Raw genomic sequence first — 15681 nt, 5'->3', positions numbered from 1 at the left:
TCCCAGCCATGCATTCATAAAGGCATGGAGGGGAGAAGCAGGGCCATGCTTGCTGGCCCAGCTCCCAGTATTGTGTCTTCACTAGCTCTACCTTCTCAAGCCCCCATACATTCAGCAGAAATTATAAAGCATGGAGACTATCCATTCAGGTTGCCCCCTGAACTCATGGAGGTCAGGAGGGCACACCTTTGTCCCTCTTATTGATGCTACGAGCACACATGTGCATTATTCATTAACCCTTTTCAACATTTCATGCGCAGTTGCCATTTCTGACAGCAGCAATACTGCCACAATGAGCTACACATTTCATAGCCAAACCTCATGTTGAACTCAGTGAACTGATCCCCAGACCAGAGATCCAAGGAGGACCCAATGGAAATGTTTGTATTTATTTATTTTTGCTGGCCTTCTCCACGTTGTCAGTAGAGTTTTCCAGAAAAAAACAGAATGGGTGCCCAGAAATCCAACACAAAGTGCCTCCTCCCAGCCTCTGTTTACAAAATTATAAGCATCCCCCCCTTCCCATTACAATAATATTCTTCATCTTCTATCTGAGTCAGTGCATGGAAAAAATGATTTCACCGTGCAAACATTTCTGATGAATCAATACGGAGAAAGTAAACCCATGCAAATGAAAAATACTGGGATTTGGGGGGTAAATCACCCTTGAAGTAGAAGCATCCAGCATTTGAGCTTTAAGAACAAGCAAATCATCCCTAGCTATTTCCAGATGGAAGGGAAAGGATATATTTTCCAGACGCCGTTTTGCATGTTGCACCTATACTTAAAGCAGTTTGGGGTTTTGCCCATGCCGTAGGAGAATCGTAACTTGAAATGAGGAACACATATTGCCCAAATTGCAAACAAATGGATGGATTCAGAGAGGAAAAACTCCGCCCAAAATTGACCAGAGTTGAAATAAAGGTAGGAGGTCAGAATTAGGAGCCAGGCAGGCCACTGTGCAAATTAGTTAAGTCTTTGCAGTAGGACTGAGGTGGTTTAGATTCACTAAGGTCAGTGGCAGTGAAATGGCTCTAAATCCAAGTATTCCAGTTTAAACCATTTGTGGGTTGGGATGAGGCCAGCTGCTAGTAATTGCTCCAAATCTGGGAAATTATTTGCATTCATTGCTTCTGAGCTTCTCTGCACAAAGAAGATGGAAGACAGATCGCTTTTTTTGCAGTGATGTACATTAACTGTATCACTGTGACTTTCCATGGTAGCCGTGTCCCTCTCTTGCCTTCTGACTCCATCGTTCTGTATGATGTCTCTGCCACCCGCTTACAATTGAACTTAAATAGAAATGCATGTGTGTTACATTTGAAATGGCAGCAGTGGGTAAATCCTTGGTAGCAATGGATAAGAAACTTCTGTGGAAGTGCATTACAAAACTCTATAGTATTTTAACAGGACCTAAACCACTCTATGGTCTTTATAGGTCTCCAAAATGCCAGCTGTTGTTCCTCAACATGTCCACCTAGTAGTGCTATCTTGTGCAATGTGCAATGAACGTTTCAGAGACTGACACAGCCTAATGGAGCTAATACTGAAAGATTTAAACCAGATATGGGGAATGTTTGACACTCCAGAAGTAGTGACTAGTGAGGTGCCACAGGGTTCTGTCTTGGGCCCGGTCTTATTCAACATCTTTATCAACGACTTGGATGATGGACTCAAGGGCATCCTGATCAAATTTGCAGATGACACCAAACTGGGAGGGGTGGCTAACACCCCAGAGGACAGGATCACACTTCAAAACAACCTTGACAGATTAGAGAACTGGGCAAAAACAAACAAGATGAATTTTAACAGGGAGAAATGTAAAGTATTGCACTTGGGCAAAAAAAATGAGAGGCACAAATACAAGATGGGTGACACCTGGCTTGAGAGCAGTACATGTGAAAAGGATCTAGGAGTCTTGGTTGACCACAAACTTGACATGAGTGTGACGCGGCAGCTAAAAAAGCCAATGCAATTCTGGGCTGCATCAATAGGAGTATAGCATCTAGATCAAGGGAAGTAATAGTGCCACTGTATTCTGCTCTGGTCAGACCTCACCTGGAGTACTGTGTCCAGTTCTGGGCACCATAGTTCAAGAAGGACACTGACAAACTGGAACGTGTCCAGAGGAGGGCAACCAAAATGGTCAAAGGCCTGGAAACGATGCCTTATGAGGAACAGCTAAGGGAGCTGGGCATGTTTAGCCTGGAGAAGAGGAGGTTAAGGGGTGATATGATAGCCATGTTCAAATATATAAAAGGATGTCACATAGAGGAGGGAGAAAGGTTGTTATCTGCTGCTCCAGAGAAGCGGACACGGAGCAATAGATCCAAACTACAAGAAAGAAGATTCCACCTAAACATTAGGAAGAACTTCCTGACAGTAAGAGCTGTTCGACAGTGGAATTTGCTGCCAAGGAGTGTGGTGGAGTCTCCTTCTTTGGAAGCCTTTAAGCAGAGGCTTGACAACCATATGTCAGGAGTGCTCTGATGGTGTTTCCTGCTTGGCAGGGGGTTGGACTCGATGGCCCTTGTGGTCTCTTCCAACTCTGATTCTATGATTCTATGATTCTAAGTAGCTGAACTATGATTCCCATCAGCCCCAGCATGCATGGCCAATGACCAGGGATAATTAGAGTTGTAGTCCAGCAACAACTGGAGGGCAAAATGTTCCCCCACATGTAGGATGAAGGAAAAGAGGGAGTTTGATGCACCTGAGTAGTGAAAGAAGAGGCAGAGCAGTAGTGCTCACCTGAGCTCCTGTTAGCCACATCACTGCTGTGTACCAGGACAGAGGATGAGGGTTGAGGTCGCAGGAAGGTTGGCATGGTGCAAACAGGCAGGAACATTGGATTGACTCTACTCGTGTGTATGCACGATGCCAAGCTTGCTTCTCTCCTCTCTGTCCTCGTATGTAGCAGCAATGTGACCAATGGGAGGTCAAGTAAGTGGTGACACACTATTCCACCAAATGCCAATGACCTAACCAGCACAAGGCATCAAGATGGTTTGGTGTGCTTTGCATAAAACAAACACAAATTCATTTCACCCAAATTCTACACCAAGGAGCATTCAGTTCTTCAATCTGTATATATTATGCAGATCAAGCTGAAGTGCACATTTTGCTTATTTTATACAATTCATTTGGTCTTTGGTGCTGCTCTGTCTCACAGGAGACAGCTAGTCAGTTGCTGCTGAAATCTCATAGGTGGCAAATCTGTGCCTGAGTTGTGCCACTTCAGGCAAAGTGGGAGCTTAAAAGGCTAAAAGCTCCTACATTCCAAAAACAAAAAGTCGTACCTTGGTTTTTGAACAATTTAGTTCTTGAACATTTTGGCTCTTGAATGCCGCAATCCCAGAAGTGACTGTTCTGGTTTGTGAACTATTTTTGGAAGCCGAACGTCCGATATGGCTTCCAATTGGTTGCAGGAGCTTTCTGCAGCCAATCAGAAGCCGCTCTTTGGTTTCTGAACATTTTGGAAGGTGAACGGACTTCCGGAACGGATTCCGTTCAACATCCAAGGTACGACTGTACCTTGGAAATTGTACACTGGCAATTGTGTTCACCAGCTAGGAAGCAGCTAAACTATTGCATATCCTAGAGGTGTGCTAAATATGAAATAGAGGCTGGGCTTTTAGTATTGCAGCTCCAGCCTTCTGGATTCTGTTACCAACTGAAATTAGAGAAGTGCCCAGTATCTTGTTGTTTAAGCAGCTACTTTTGTTAAAGGAGGCTTTCCCAATCATTTTATGGATTAATAACAATTACAATGGCATGCATGGTTTTTATTACTTTGATTTTACTGATTTACTTTTGCATCTTATCTTGTTGTTATGTATACTGCCTCAGTAGCTTTTGGTTGTGAAGCTGTTTATAAATCAGCAAACAAATTAATAAAATATGCCTTGGGCATAGCATTGGTGTTTACTGACAATCTGTGTGTAAGGGACAGTCTCTCTCCCTCTTAGCTAGGGATGAGGAAGAAATTTGAGTCAGTTTGCATTAAAAGACAAACTTTCTGAAACAATAAGAGGACCAAAACACAGGCATCCTTCAAAATTTGCAATCTGCACTTCCCCAAATTTTGCAATGCAGTTCTCCCACTAAGTAATATGTGTGAAAAATGCACACGCTAGGATAAAGTGTACATTAAAAATGTATATATTAGTGAAAATAACCTAGAAATGTGCATAATATTAGGTACAATTGCTTTACAAATATTTGCATATTAAGCAACAGTGCATTAAAAATGTGTGCATTAGGAGAAATCTATACTAAAATGATTATGAATTTTCATGGCCAATTGATATGCTAATGTAGAGCTCTGAATTTAAGTTTGGAAAAATGAGAAACTGAGATGAAAACGAAATTGACAGATTTGTCTATCCTTACCCCTGAGCACTTAACTTCTTCTGTCATATCCTGGATTGAAGAATTGGCACAAAAGGATGGCTTGAAAGACCCTGTCACACAGTTCCACAACAAGGACATCCCTGCCTTGATGGGTGACTGCTTAGAAATGAAATGTAAACAGGTTTGGGAGGGGAAAGGTTAGCAGGAGAGAATAGCACAAGTGTACTTAATAAACTGCAGCCGCTAGCATGCCTACACTTAACCACCCACCCTGAATATTGTGGAAAAGGGAATCCTTTCCAACGGCTGGCTGTTTTTTTCCACCCAAAGAAGCAGCCTGCTCTTCTGCCCCTTTCCCCTTTGCTCTTCAAAGACCGTCTATCTTGTCAAAGGAGTTGAACTATAAAAGGAATAGCACCAACCCTGGAAAGCTGGCCCAGAGCCTGGAGAGAAAAGGCTTTTTGAAAGGAAGTAGCCGACTGGCATCCACACACTGACATACCACTCAGTCCATTCTCCAGCCAAGCTATTTGCAGTTGGTCCTTTATCCCCCACCCCCCAGCTACTGCTTCATTTGCAGGGGGTGACTAACCCCTAGCGGCAAAACCCCATAAACAAGTGGAAAGGAGCCTGGAATCATGTAGCTGTTACCAATCAAAACAGCCACAAGAAAGTAATTGAGAGGAGAAAGGAACAAGGGACAGCTTCCCCAGTGATGCTGTCAGGGTAGGATTTTTGGGCAGTGGAATGAGCAGTAGAGGCCCCAAACACAGCAGGTCTGGCTTAACACATTTAGAAGTACAGTATGTGAAGTCATATGCATTATCACCTAAAGACATGCACACCCAAGGCTATTCAGTTTAGTGTGTGTAAGGCTACATCTGCACCATACATTTAAAGCAGTATCTTATCACTTCAACAGCCATGACTGCCCCCCCCCGGCATCCTGTGAACTGTAGTTAAGGATGCTGAGAGTTGTGAGGAGACCCCTGTTCCCATCACAAAGCTACAATTCCTAGCGTTTCCTGGAAAGAGAGAATGGGGTCTCCTAATAACTGTCAGCACCCTTCACCAACTACACTTCCCAGGATTGTTTGAGGGACATCATGACTGTAAAAGTTTCATAACAATTATTTAAAAGTATAGTGCAGATGTGGCATTAAGCTACCTAAAAGAACCCATCTAGCAAAGCTCTCCAATTCATCCTTTCTTAGAGCAAGTCAGGGAATGAGCTGGTGGAGGCAGTAGAAGCAGAGGGGAGATTAAGACAGTGCGGTGGTGGTGAGGAGGACAGTGTGATTTTCCATAGGCCTTGCATCCCCCTGGTACAGTCCTGATGAGGGATTAATTACTATCCAGCACTTTGCGCTCTATGATTACTCTAATACAGTAACGGCCACAAAAGTCATTCCAGGGGCTGGGTTTATTTACTTTCTTCTCCATAGGAGGAAACCTCTGCCTGCCTGCTCCCATGCCAGTGAAAGCATGTCTAAAGGCAAAACCAATTGCTGTATCTAGCTGGGGGGCTAACATATGGATTTAGCTGTCGCTGGGTGGCAGGGTGGGGTGAAACCATGCTAAAGTGGTCAGCTTGGTTTTTGTGTATTTCTAAGAGACAAAGGCATCACTTCGTGGAACCCTGCGCTTGGGAGTGGAGAAGTCTGAGATTTAAAGACTTTAAAAAGAGACTTAAAAGAAAGAACAAGCCCTATGGAGAAATTCAAAGATTCTGGGCAGAAAGCATTTCCATGAAAGAGAGACTCCAGCCACGACCGCCTTCCCAGTCTTTCCAGGAGACAAGGCAAATGGAACTGTGAGATTAGTACTACAGGGCTGGAGTTAGGCAGAAGTTAGGCAGGGCCTGCTAGTAGATCTCTGGATTATTTGCAAGAGATCTGCAAGGGTTTCTCTTGTCTCCCAGTTACTTGAATAAAACCAAAACCCCTTTCACCAACTACATTGGGCTGCTGAAATGAAGAAAGCTAACCAGGAGTTGACTGTGAGCTCTAGTAACTTCTGGTACACCCTGAGACACCCTGTTATTTAATTCTTAACTACGTGTACTCGGTATTTTGCACCTGGCTCTGGTTGGTAAATCTTAAGGTTCTAGCAAAAAACAAAACAGATCCAACAAGCCTGAGGTCTGCCCACTCTGCTCTACGAATCAAATGTAACCATGTTTATTTTCCATTTGACCAAATCTCCCTGAATTTACTTATTAATACGTACTCATCTGGGTTATGAATTCCTGTGTGGTTACTGAGTGAGTGGGAAATGGATGTGAACCAATTAATTTTCATGGAGTTCTGTCTCTGCAGAAGTAGCAGTGCCCTTTTCTAATTCACATTCAACAAAGGGATCTGTACCTTGGACTAGCCAGTCACTTCTGTTCTTCCCCAGGGATTAAACTGGATTGACCTGCTGTTTTGCAAGGAATAGAGTCAGGCAGTTGGGGGCTAAGCACAGACTCGGGAGAGATCACCCAGAAGGTTGCTCAAGGCAGTTTGATGTGCTATAAGCCTAACCTGTGTCCCTTCCAAGCAACCTCTTTATTGAGCATTCATCCTGCTTGGCTTGCACAGAGTTTATGCTGAGACTAGATTATATCCTGTCTTTACTGAGCATGCATTCTGATTTATTTGAGGGGCAGTTGTATGACAATTAGCATTTGTTCTGCATTCATCCTCATTTGCCTGTGCGATGTTCATATGTCTTCCTTTTAGTCATTTGTTCATCTTTCACTTTTCAATGTGTTGCCCCGCCACCTTCCAAACTACAAAAAGTCTTATTTCTTTTTAAAGTGGATTTGTTGCACTAAGGCAGGGGTCAGCAACCTTTTTCAGCCATGGGCCAGTCCACTGTCCCTCAGAGCATGTTGTGGGCTGGACTATATTTTGGGGGGGAAATGAATGAATTCCTATGCCCCACAAATAACCCAGAGGTGCATTTTAAATAAAAGGACACATTCTACTCATGTAAAAACATGCTGATTCCCAGACCGTCTGCGGGCCAGATTAAGAAGGCGATTGGGCTGCATCCGGCCCCTGGGCCTTAGGTTGCATACCCCTGCACTAGGGTGACAGAACCGTTAATCCACTTTGACTGTGGAAACCTAAAGATCTGGTAAGCAGGATCATGTAAACCTGTCCTGATACCATCATGATCATACGTTATCATGAATACACAATAAAAAAGGATCACTGGTGAGGCCCTTGGTCCGACAGAAAGCTAACATGGTCCATAATCCACCTCAAACACCTGTGATTAATGCTAATGAGAGTCATTAGAGAGACATGTGAGGTTTTGAAGTCCAACCTAAACAGGGAACACACCGCAGATGAGTGAGATAAGAAGAAGAAATAAAGGGACTCAGAACAGATGTATGACTGGTAAACCAAAAAGTTTGAATTAATTGAGTGTTAGCCCCGACTAAGGGCATTGCTTATCCAGAATAGAAAAAGAAAGGAAGGTAGGAAGTACCCAATATGTAAAATGGCATTTCTCTCTTTGTAGAAATATACAAGTACAATGCTGCCATCTAACGGGCAGGACAGGAAAACCATATTTTCTGTACCACTGTGGCTTCCTATTTTAATATGCTGTAGAATGACTTGCCACTGGTGAGAGCTTTTTCTCAGCCAGAACTCACTGGAACTAGTTCTAGAACCTCTCAGGTGGGCGTCATGAATAAGGGAGGTGTTTATGGTGAGCCTCTTTTTGTAGAAAAATAGCATTGCTAGTGACTTTAAAACAGCTAGCTATTTACATATGTGCCTGGTGTGAAAGGTGCCAAATTCATGAGATTGCAGCGCCCGCCCACCCCACCCCTTGACAGAGAGGCCTTTGGACAGGTCATGTGTACAGTGATGGAGACACATCTTGAAAGCAGAATATCCCCATGTGCTGTATTCTCATAAGGCCCAAGTCACACTCATCCCTGCTATCTCAGCTGTATAAGGATGAATGAATCCTCCCTATATATCCTACTGAAGGGCGCCTAGCAGGCTCTTCATGGAACTCTTTGCTGTGCAGAATTCTGCAGCTTGGTGGAGAGAATATATTACTGCCATTGGGTGGGCTACTCTGGCTTCCTATTTTATTTCATAGTGTTTTCAAACCACAAATGGGCTGCTTTGAGCCCCATATAACTTAGGGTGTGTTGTCTCCCATGTGTGCACCCTTATAAAGAAAGGTGGGGTATAAATGTAATAATTGGTGCCCTTGCAGAATAAATCCTGCATTGGTGCCAGTGGGGGATTTCCTTTTGGTGAAAATACCAGTTTATTAGGAAGGCTTTCCCTCAGGATCAGTGCTGGGGAGTAAGGGGTTTAACTCCTCTCATATCTGCTTCAGTCCTGATAAGTAATATTCTCTTTCCACTTGGTTTTAATGTATCTATATGGGGTTGGTTGGTTGGTTGGTTGGTTGGTTGTCTGTATGTCTGTCTGTCGCTTTGGGTTGTTTGGAAGTTTCTTTGGGTTGCCTGGGGCACGATAAAGCAGCTATCAAATTTAATAAATAATAATTGTCAACCCACTTTGGCCATGCCCCGTTTGCATTTTCAAACAATAACAACCCTGCACATTAAATGCAAAGATGCATCAAGTCTAGTTTGGCCCTAAATCCCTCCCAGTCTAGCTGAATCTAGAGAGGTTGGGGGATGACAGGATCCTGAGACTGGAAAATGGAACTTCTCAGGTGGAGGGGTGACTGGGCTGGGCATGGCCTCAAAAGGGTTCATGTAATTGACCACCTTGGGCATCAAGTGCCACCATTCTACATCTCCCCTCCAAAAACATTACGTTGGGTGTGGAGACTCCCCACCACACCCTTGTTGATTATTACTGTCCCTGCCTACATGCCATGAACTTCATTTACAAAAAAAACCAAGGGTGTGCTTCTTCTCTAGTTTTTATTGCATTGAATGGAAAACAGCTAGCTAATCCCCAGTGCATTTTCAAAATAAACCCATCTTCCTGTTTCTTATTTTTCTTCCTTCCCCCCGTTTGCTCAATCCATTATATAGTTCTAGTCATCTCACAATTTGCCCATCCTTTCCTTTCCTGTTCTCCTCCCAGCATGTCCACCCCTTTCTAATCCTCACATCCTGCCATGTCATTCTTCCCCTTGTCACCTTCTTTGGCAGAATATTTTGCAGAAATTGTTGCCCTCCTCCCTACTGTAGGCCAGCTCCCTACACATAGTTCCAAAGAATGAAACAATTTAGGTAATTCCTAGAGCATGAAGTACTGCCTGGAACTATGTCTCAACTGGCCAGGCTCAACAGCAGTTAGCTTCCCTGAAAGCAATCAAGACAAAGACCAAGATATTGTGATCCAATTCATATAAAAATGCTCCCTTATCTAAGAAGAACCTCTTTGATGTAGTAGAGTACAGAAGCTTAGCCCTACAATGGATCTCAAACTGCATTTGAGGAAATAAGCTGCTTTCACCAAAGTTATTGAAATTGGCAGGATGGCAAGAGGAAAGCTCAGCTTTAGCTCACCGGGGGGGGGGGTGAGAATAGGTGAGAATTGTTTCAATCGATATTCAGAAACAAAGGACACCATGGTCAGGTAAAAATAATCTACTCAGTTTTTTTAGTTAAGATGGCTACAAATGCTCTACATAATTCAGATATATACATATTTCTGTCACAATGAAGCAAGATTGCCACTAGTGTTATTCCACTGTATTTATGGTGGTTGGGTTTTGTATATGGGGCATAAGAGATACCCAAAGCATTAATCAGTGATGTAGTAAAGCAAAAAAGTTTCGAAGGAATGTTGCAAAACCCAGAAGAGGGCATTGCAGTGTCACTAAAACACATGTGCTGACCTGGGGCAGTTTGTGTTCTCAGAAAGTCCTTTGCACTAGGCTGCAAAGGCTGCACCTTCCTCAATAGAAAGTATTTCCATGTAAGATAGATTCCTGTTTTTTCATGAAACATAGAATATGTGTGATAGATGGAGCCAAAACAATGGGAGGGAGTTCAGTCATCTTAAAGAAGACTATGTTTTCATTCCAAATATTTGGTTTTGTGTCCACACTTTTTCATCCCTAACTATGGAAAGTAATACTTTCAGGAAGGCTACCATCCTCAACATTGGAGACTGAATTTCAGTTTTGGAAACAACAGAGAATTTCCTCCAGCACAACCCAGTCATGGAAAGGCATTGCAGTTGTTCCTCCAAATTGAATGAAAGAATAACAAGAGTAACTAGGCACTAATTATTTAGGTATTGTCTTCCCCCCTGTCCCCCAAAAAGTATCTGTTGCAAAGGAATTAAGGGGTGCAGAAGTACGCCTGTGGAGATGTCAGGAATCACAGCGTTTGTTTGACATAGTTGGATAAAACAGCCATTGCTAGTTAATGTGCTGCTACACCTTAGGATCCATGAAGAAATTGATAAGTTAACATTCTGAAGCAAACTCACCTGATTTACAGCTCCCAGATTAAGCATGCAGATTGGAACATGGAATCCACACTTAATTCCACAAGGTGGCCTAAGGGTATATTTTCATTTTTTAAAACAAACAAACAAACAAACAAACAAACAAACAAACAGAAAACTGCCACTTGGAACCTCACACACACAGTGTAAATGGGGCTGAAAGTGTCCCAGTGTGGGGGCATGGGGGTGGGTAAAGGAGGCAGTGCCTTCCCCCAATGAAGCATAATACCCAGATTCCCAGCTTTTGTTATTTTTTTCTTTATGTTAAAGTTCAGATAAACACCTTTGCATTAGGCTAAAGTTTAGGCATCCAACTTTGCTAAAATTAAGATGTTAGGCAAATGTACAGGCACTATCCTCATTATTTGTGTATGAGAAACCAGATTGCTCCCCACTTTGTGTTCTCCTTGCTGCTACCCCCACAAAAAAATCCAGTAGACTCCCAAGCACTTTGTACAAAAGCAAGCGGGGGGACAGGATGGGTGAAACTTGTCCAAATGATTCCAACAACTTTAGAAGGTGGTGACTGTTCCTGTCTGGGGTGTGCACTGAAGAAAAGGTTCAGTTCAAGCCCAGATTTGACTCTTTAGAAAATGGGCTGGCTAAGCTTGAGCAGCTTCAGAATTTACCAGCTTCAGCTTGGGTTCAAATAGGACACTTGCTTCAGAAAATCCCTTGATTTAGAACTGTTGAAGTGACCCAATCAAACATTGAGGATGATAATGGTTAATGTTTGGAATTTCACTCAAAGGACTCCTATTGAAAATAGATCTGCCAACTTTGGTTCTCTCTGTTTCTCATTTTTCCAATACTAAATTCAGTTCTCCACATTTCTGCAGCAATTTGCTTAAAAAAAAAACTCATGAAAAGGATTGAGCAGTTTAATGTGAATTTCTCCTAATAAACACATTTATGTATGCAGTTTTGACACACGTTCCACATCTTTGAAAACAACCCCCCCCCCCCAATATAATGCAATGTAAACATTGGTTGGTGAACTGCATTGCAAAATTCAGAGAAGTGTGTTTCAGTTATCCTATTGTTTTAGAAAGAGCAAATTTAATAGATCCACCTTTAAATGAAAACCGAGTTGAATTTCTTCCCTGTCTGTAGCTCCAGTCCTCCCTGCCAACATGTCCAGGTCCCAAAGGGGGGAAGTTTGGGATCTAGGACAGGGTAGCAGGTAGCAGCTTCAACAGCTGTCGTTTCATGGATAAGAGGGGAACACTTAAGGTGCTTGCAGCTTATTGGCACTATCCCAACAGGGCCTTCAGTGGTTGAAACACAATTCTCATCAGCCCCAAGCATTGTTCTCCAAACCTCAGCCATCACTTTTCTGTACATTGTTGTACAGTCATACCTTGTTTTGCGACCGGGGTCCATTCTGGAGCCCCGGTCGCTAGCCAAAAAGGATGCAGGGCAAAGCGCTGTGTGCACGCGCCCAGAGCAGTTTGTGCTTCTGCGCATGCGCAAGTGGCAAACCTGGAAGTAACCCATTCTGGTACTTCCAAGTTTGCTGTGGATGTTCGCTGGACTAGACGAGGTGGACGTTCGCAGAGGTATTACTGTATTTCATTAACGTGTATTCATTTATGCCCCAAACTAATTTGAAGTAGTCCCAGTAACCAAGCTGATGTATTGTGTATGCAGTCCTGGCAGTTAAGTATGAGTATGTAGGATGGGCAGCAGAACTAGGCTGCAGTAAATTAACAGATACTTTGATGTGCAGTAGGACTCGCAACCACCTACCCACTCCCCCAAAAAAGGATGGAAAAGAAATCCTCCATCTTGAGAGAGGGTGGAGTCATATGGCATGAATGACCCAGAGCAGTCAAAATGCAAATTACAAATGCCTGCAATTTCTGTGCAAAGCAGGCTGTTGGGCAGCAATATAAACCAGAAGCCCGGGAGGAATGTTGAAAAGGAAAGAAGGCATTTGCTCCCTAACAAAAACATTGCATTGTTTTACTGGTTTAGCAAAGAGACATCTCCTAAGATTTACGATATATATTCTCACTCTCTCTCATTCTGGCAGTCAAATCACACTGGACATATAGGCCCACCCATGTCCATGTTAATGCTTAATGTCAGAGATATTTGAGGGAAATCAGACTTCCTAGCTTGCTGTGCTCCACTGGCTAATTCTCTGACATGTTGAGATTGTGAAGTGGTTGTACACAAAAGCTCTGAGCCAGTAAAACCATGGCTGAAATTTTGCCTCACCTATACACCCATGAGTTTGTGGCAAGCCAGTGATCTCTGATACAGAGGCCATGATCATATTGATCTTCCTTAAAGGGCAATTGTGAAGATTACAGAGAAAGCAAGAAAGTTAAACCCTTGAAAAAGAATAGAGGTCTGGAGTTGAAGGTGTTTGTTTTGTTCTTTCTGTGTCACTTCATTGCACTTGTAACTCACTCAGAAAAAGAACAGACACACATTTTGTTTGGGTATTCTGAGGCTGCATACACAATACGCATTTAAAGTACATTTTAAAGCACATTCTCCCCACTCCAAAAGAAAAAAGAAAAAGAATCCTGGAAATCCATACAATCCAAAGAATCCATACAGTGTTGATAGAGGATCTCTGTTGCTTACAAACAAGATTTCCCTAAAATATATCTGTTTATTCTCAAGTTATTGTAACAAATGCATGAACTGAGAGAGGGATCATTAACAGAGCATTTAAGGGTCTGAAGAGAAGCTGTAAAACTTGATGTCTGAAGAGCTGGCACCTAGGAGTCTAAAGTGTCTGGTTGGCATTTGTTATAAAAATTAATGTTACTTGTTTTAAGACCCACTTTCTTTCCTAGGAAGAAAAGACAGCCAGGAACTTTGATTTGATTAGTCTCAGAATATGAACAAATTTATGGCAGAAGTAGGGAACCTGAGGCCCTCTGGATGTCATTGGACTCCAGCTCCCATCGGTCCAAGCCATCATGGCCAATTGTTAGGGCTGATGTGAGCTGTAGTTCTGTAACATCCAGAGGGCTCAGGTTCTCCATCTGATTTATGGAAATCGTCACATTAGAAAACAACCCTTAGGCATGACATACTCAACTGTCTGCAATGGGGAAACAGAATATCCTGCAATTCTCTCCACTGTGTCCCAGTGCTCCATAGCTTGTGATTCACCTTACCCTATACTCTGATATCATACCCTCCAACATCCCACAGAGGAAAATCAGGATGCATGTCTTTCAGGGCCGTGCTCTCGTGGGAGTCAGGTGACTCGTACAAGAGCATGCCCCACCCCCAATAGAGCATCTTTTTAGGCTGTGCTCTTGTGGGAGCTAAAACAGGAGATCCCAGGATCCAATCAGAAGCCAGGGTGGCTTCTGTAATTCTGGGATGTCCCACTCAAAGTGGGGCAATTGACAGGTATGTGATATCATTGTGCTGTATATTTCCCATGCTTCACTTTGTTGGTTGTTGACAATGTCAGGGATTGTGTAGCAGGAGGAGGATGGCAGAATATAGGATAAGCTGAAGAACATGCTGCAGAGGGGAAGAGCCTCACAGATTGTTCGCCATTATTGGCACAGTCCCATGTTTCCTGTTGCCTGTAATTTTGCCTTTCCCCAGGCTGGACAGAAATTACAATTTGTAATCTTGCTGAATATCATGACTTTACATGACTGAAGATCTTGGGCTTTGTATGTTGTTCCAAAGAGTACTTGGCAAGAGTTTGTTGATGGTAAACATTTATTGCGTTATGTGCTTCACATACTAAGTAATTTATTATTAAGTCACTGATAACAGCAAGCAACTGAAAAGTATGTCTGTCAGTCATCTGATTGCAGATGTCACTCAGAAATACCTACGTTCCAAAGCACCTTGTCTCTGTTAGAAAGAAAGATGGAAAGATAATTGATATGGTGGACATGATGAGAGAAGTGTTTAACCAGTACATTAAGCTCCTTCAGATGAGTTTTTTATTCGCCATTCCAATTTGCTTGCACAAAGTGTGCACAATGGTGGTGATGTCTGGTCTTTACAGTGTATTCATTCTTTTTTGTTCATGGGGCAGATGCTTGCAGGGTGTTTGTATGTCTTTCCTTAGTGAGTTGTTCAGCCCACACTTATCAATGCATTTCCCCATCACTTCCCAAATTGCAAAAGGTCCATTTTTTATTTTTCAAAAGTCGATTTGTTGTGCTTTAATCCACTTCAATTGTGCAAACCTAAAGTCCTTGCATGTACCTGAACCCCTCTTGCAAAATACAGACACCCTGGAGGCACTCAGATATTGTTTTAAAAAGAAAGATCCCATTTTCTAAAGAACAGAGCATAAGAATCCCACCCACTCAACCTGTGGCAAAGAGTTCATTTGATGTGATATATCTAGCATGGCACAAGTGAGAGTGACTTCCCCACTTTCTGCCCCAGTGTTACTTTCCAGTGTGACAAAACAGGAAAAATAAAGCAGACTCTATGTTCCTATGCAGATTTTTATCAGCTCCCCCTCTCATTCCATCTTTTCCCCAGCTCCTATTTCTTCCTCACCTCTTCACCCTTTCCTTCATCTAACTTTCCTCTTAGACCCCTTGTTCTTTTCTCTGTTACTTCCTAGGTATCCTACTTGGATTTCCACTATTGCTTCTCACCAAGACCACTCCACCCCTTTTTTGTAAGGGTCTTTGTGCAGCTTTACTCTGGCAACTTTACATTCCCTTCACAGCAATGGCACTGCTTTTTCAAATATTGAGAAAGAGTCCTCTCAACAGTATTTATAAAGTATGTGACTGTTCTGTGACATAACAGCAACTTAACCAGTAGCAGCAGGAAGGTGCTTGCAATAAAAGACTGCCAGTTATTAGCCTATGATAACCAGATAGATGCCAGGGACGCGGAAGGTGCTGTGGTCTAAACT

At 42.8% G+C, this 15681-nt stretch overlaps 1 long non-coding RNA gene across 2 annotated transcripts in view; it reads left to right on the top strand.

The window, feature by feature from the left end:
• Positions 1 to 15681, top strand: part of LOC308479274 — a 28554-nt gene that overhangs the window by 3885 nt on the left and 8988 nt on the right. The window lies entirely within an intron of this gene.

Source organism: Podarcis pityusensis, assembly GCF_964106645.2.
Source record: "Podarcis pityusensis genome assembly, chromosome: 1".
Taxonomy (NCBI): Eukaryota; Metazoa; Chordata; class Lepidosauria; order Squamata; family Lacertidae; genus Podarcis; species Podarcis pityusensis.
The sequence above is the reverse complement of the archived record's forward strand: the minus strand, read 5'-3'. Positions and strand labels throughout refer to the sequence as shown.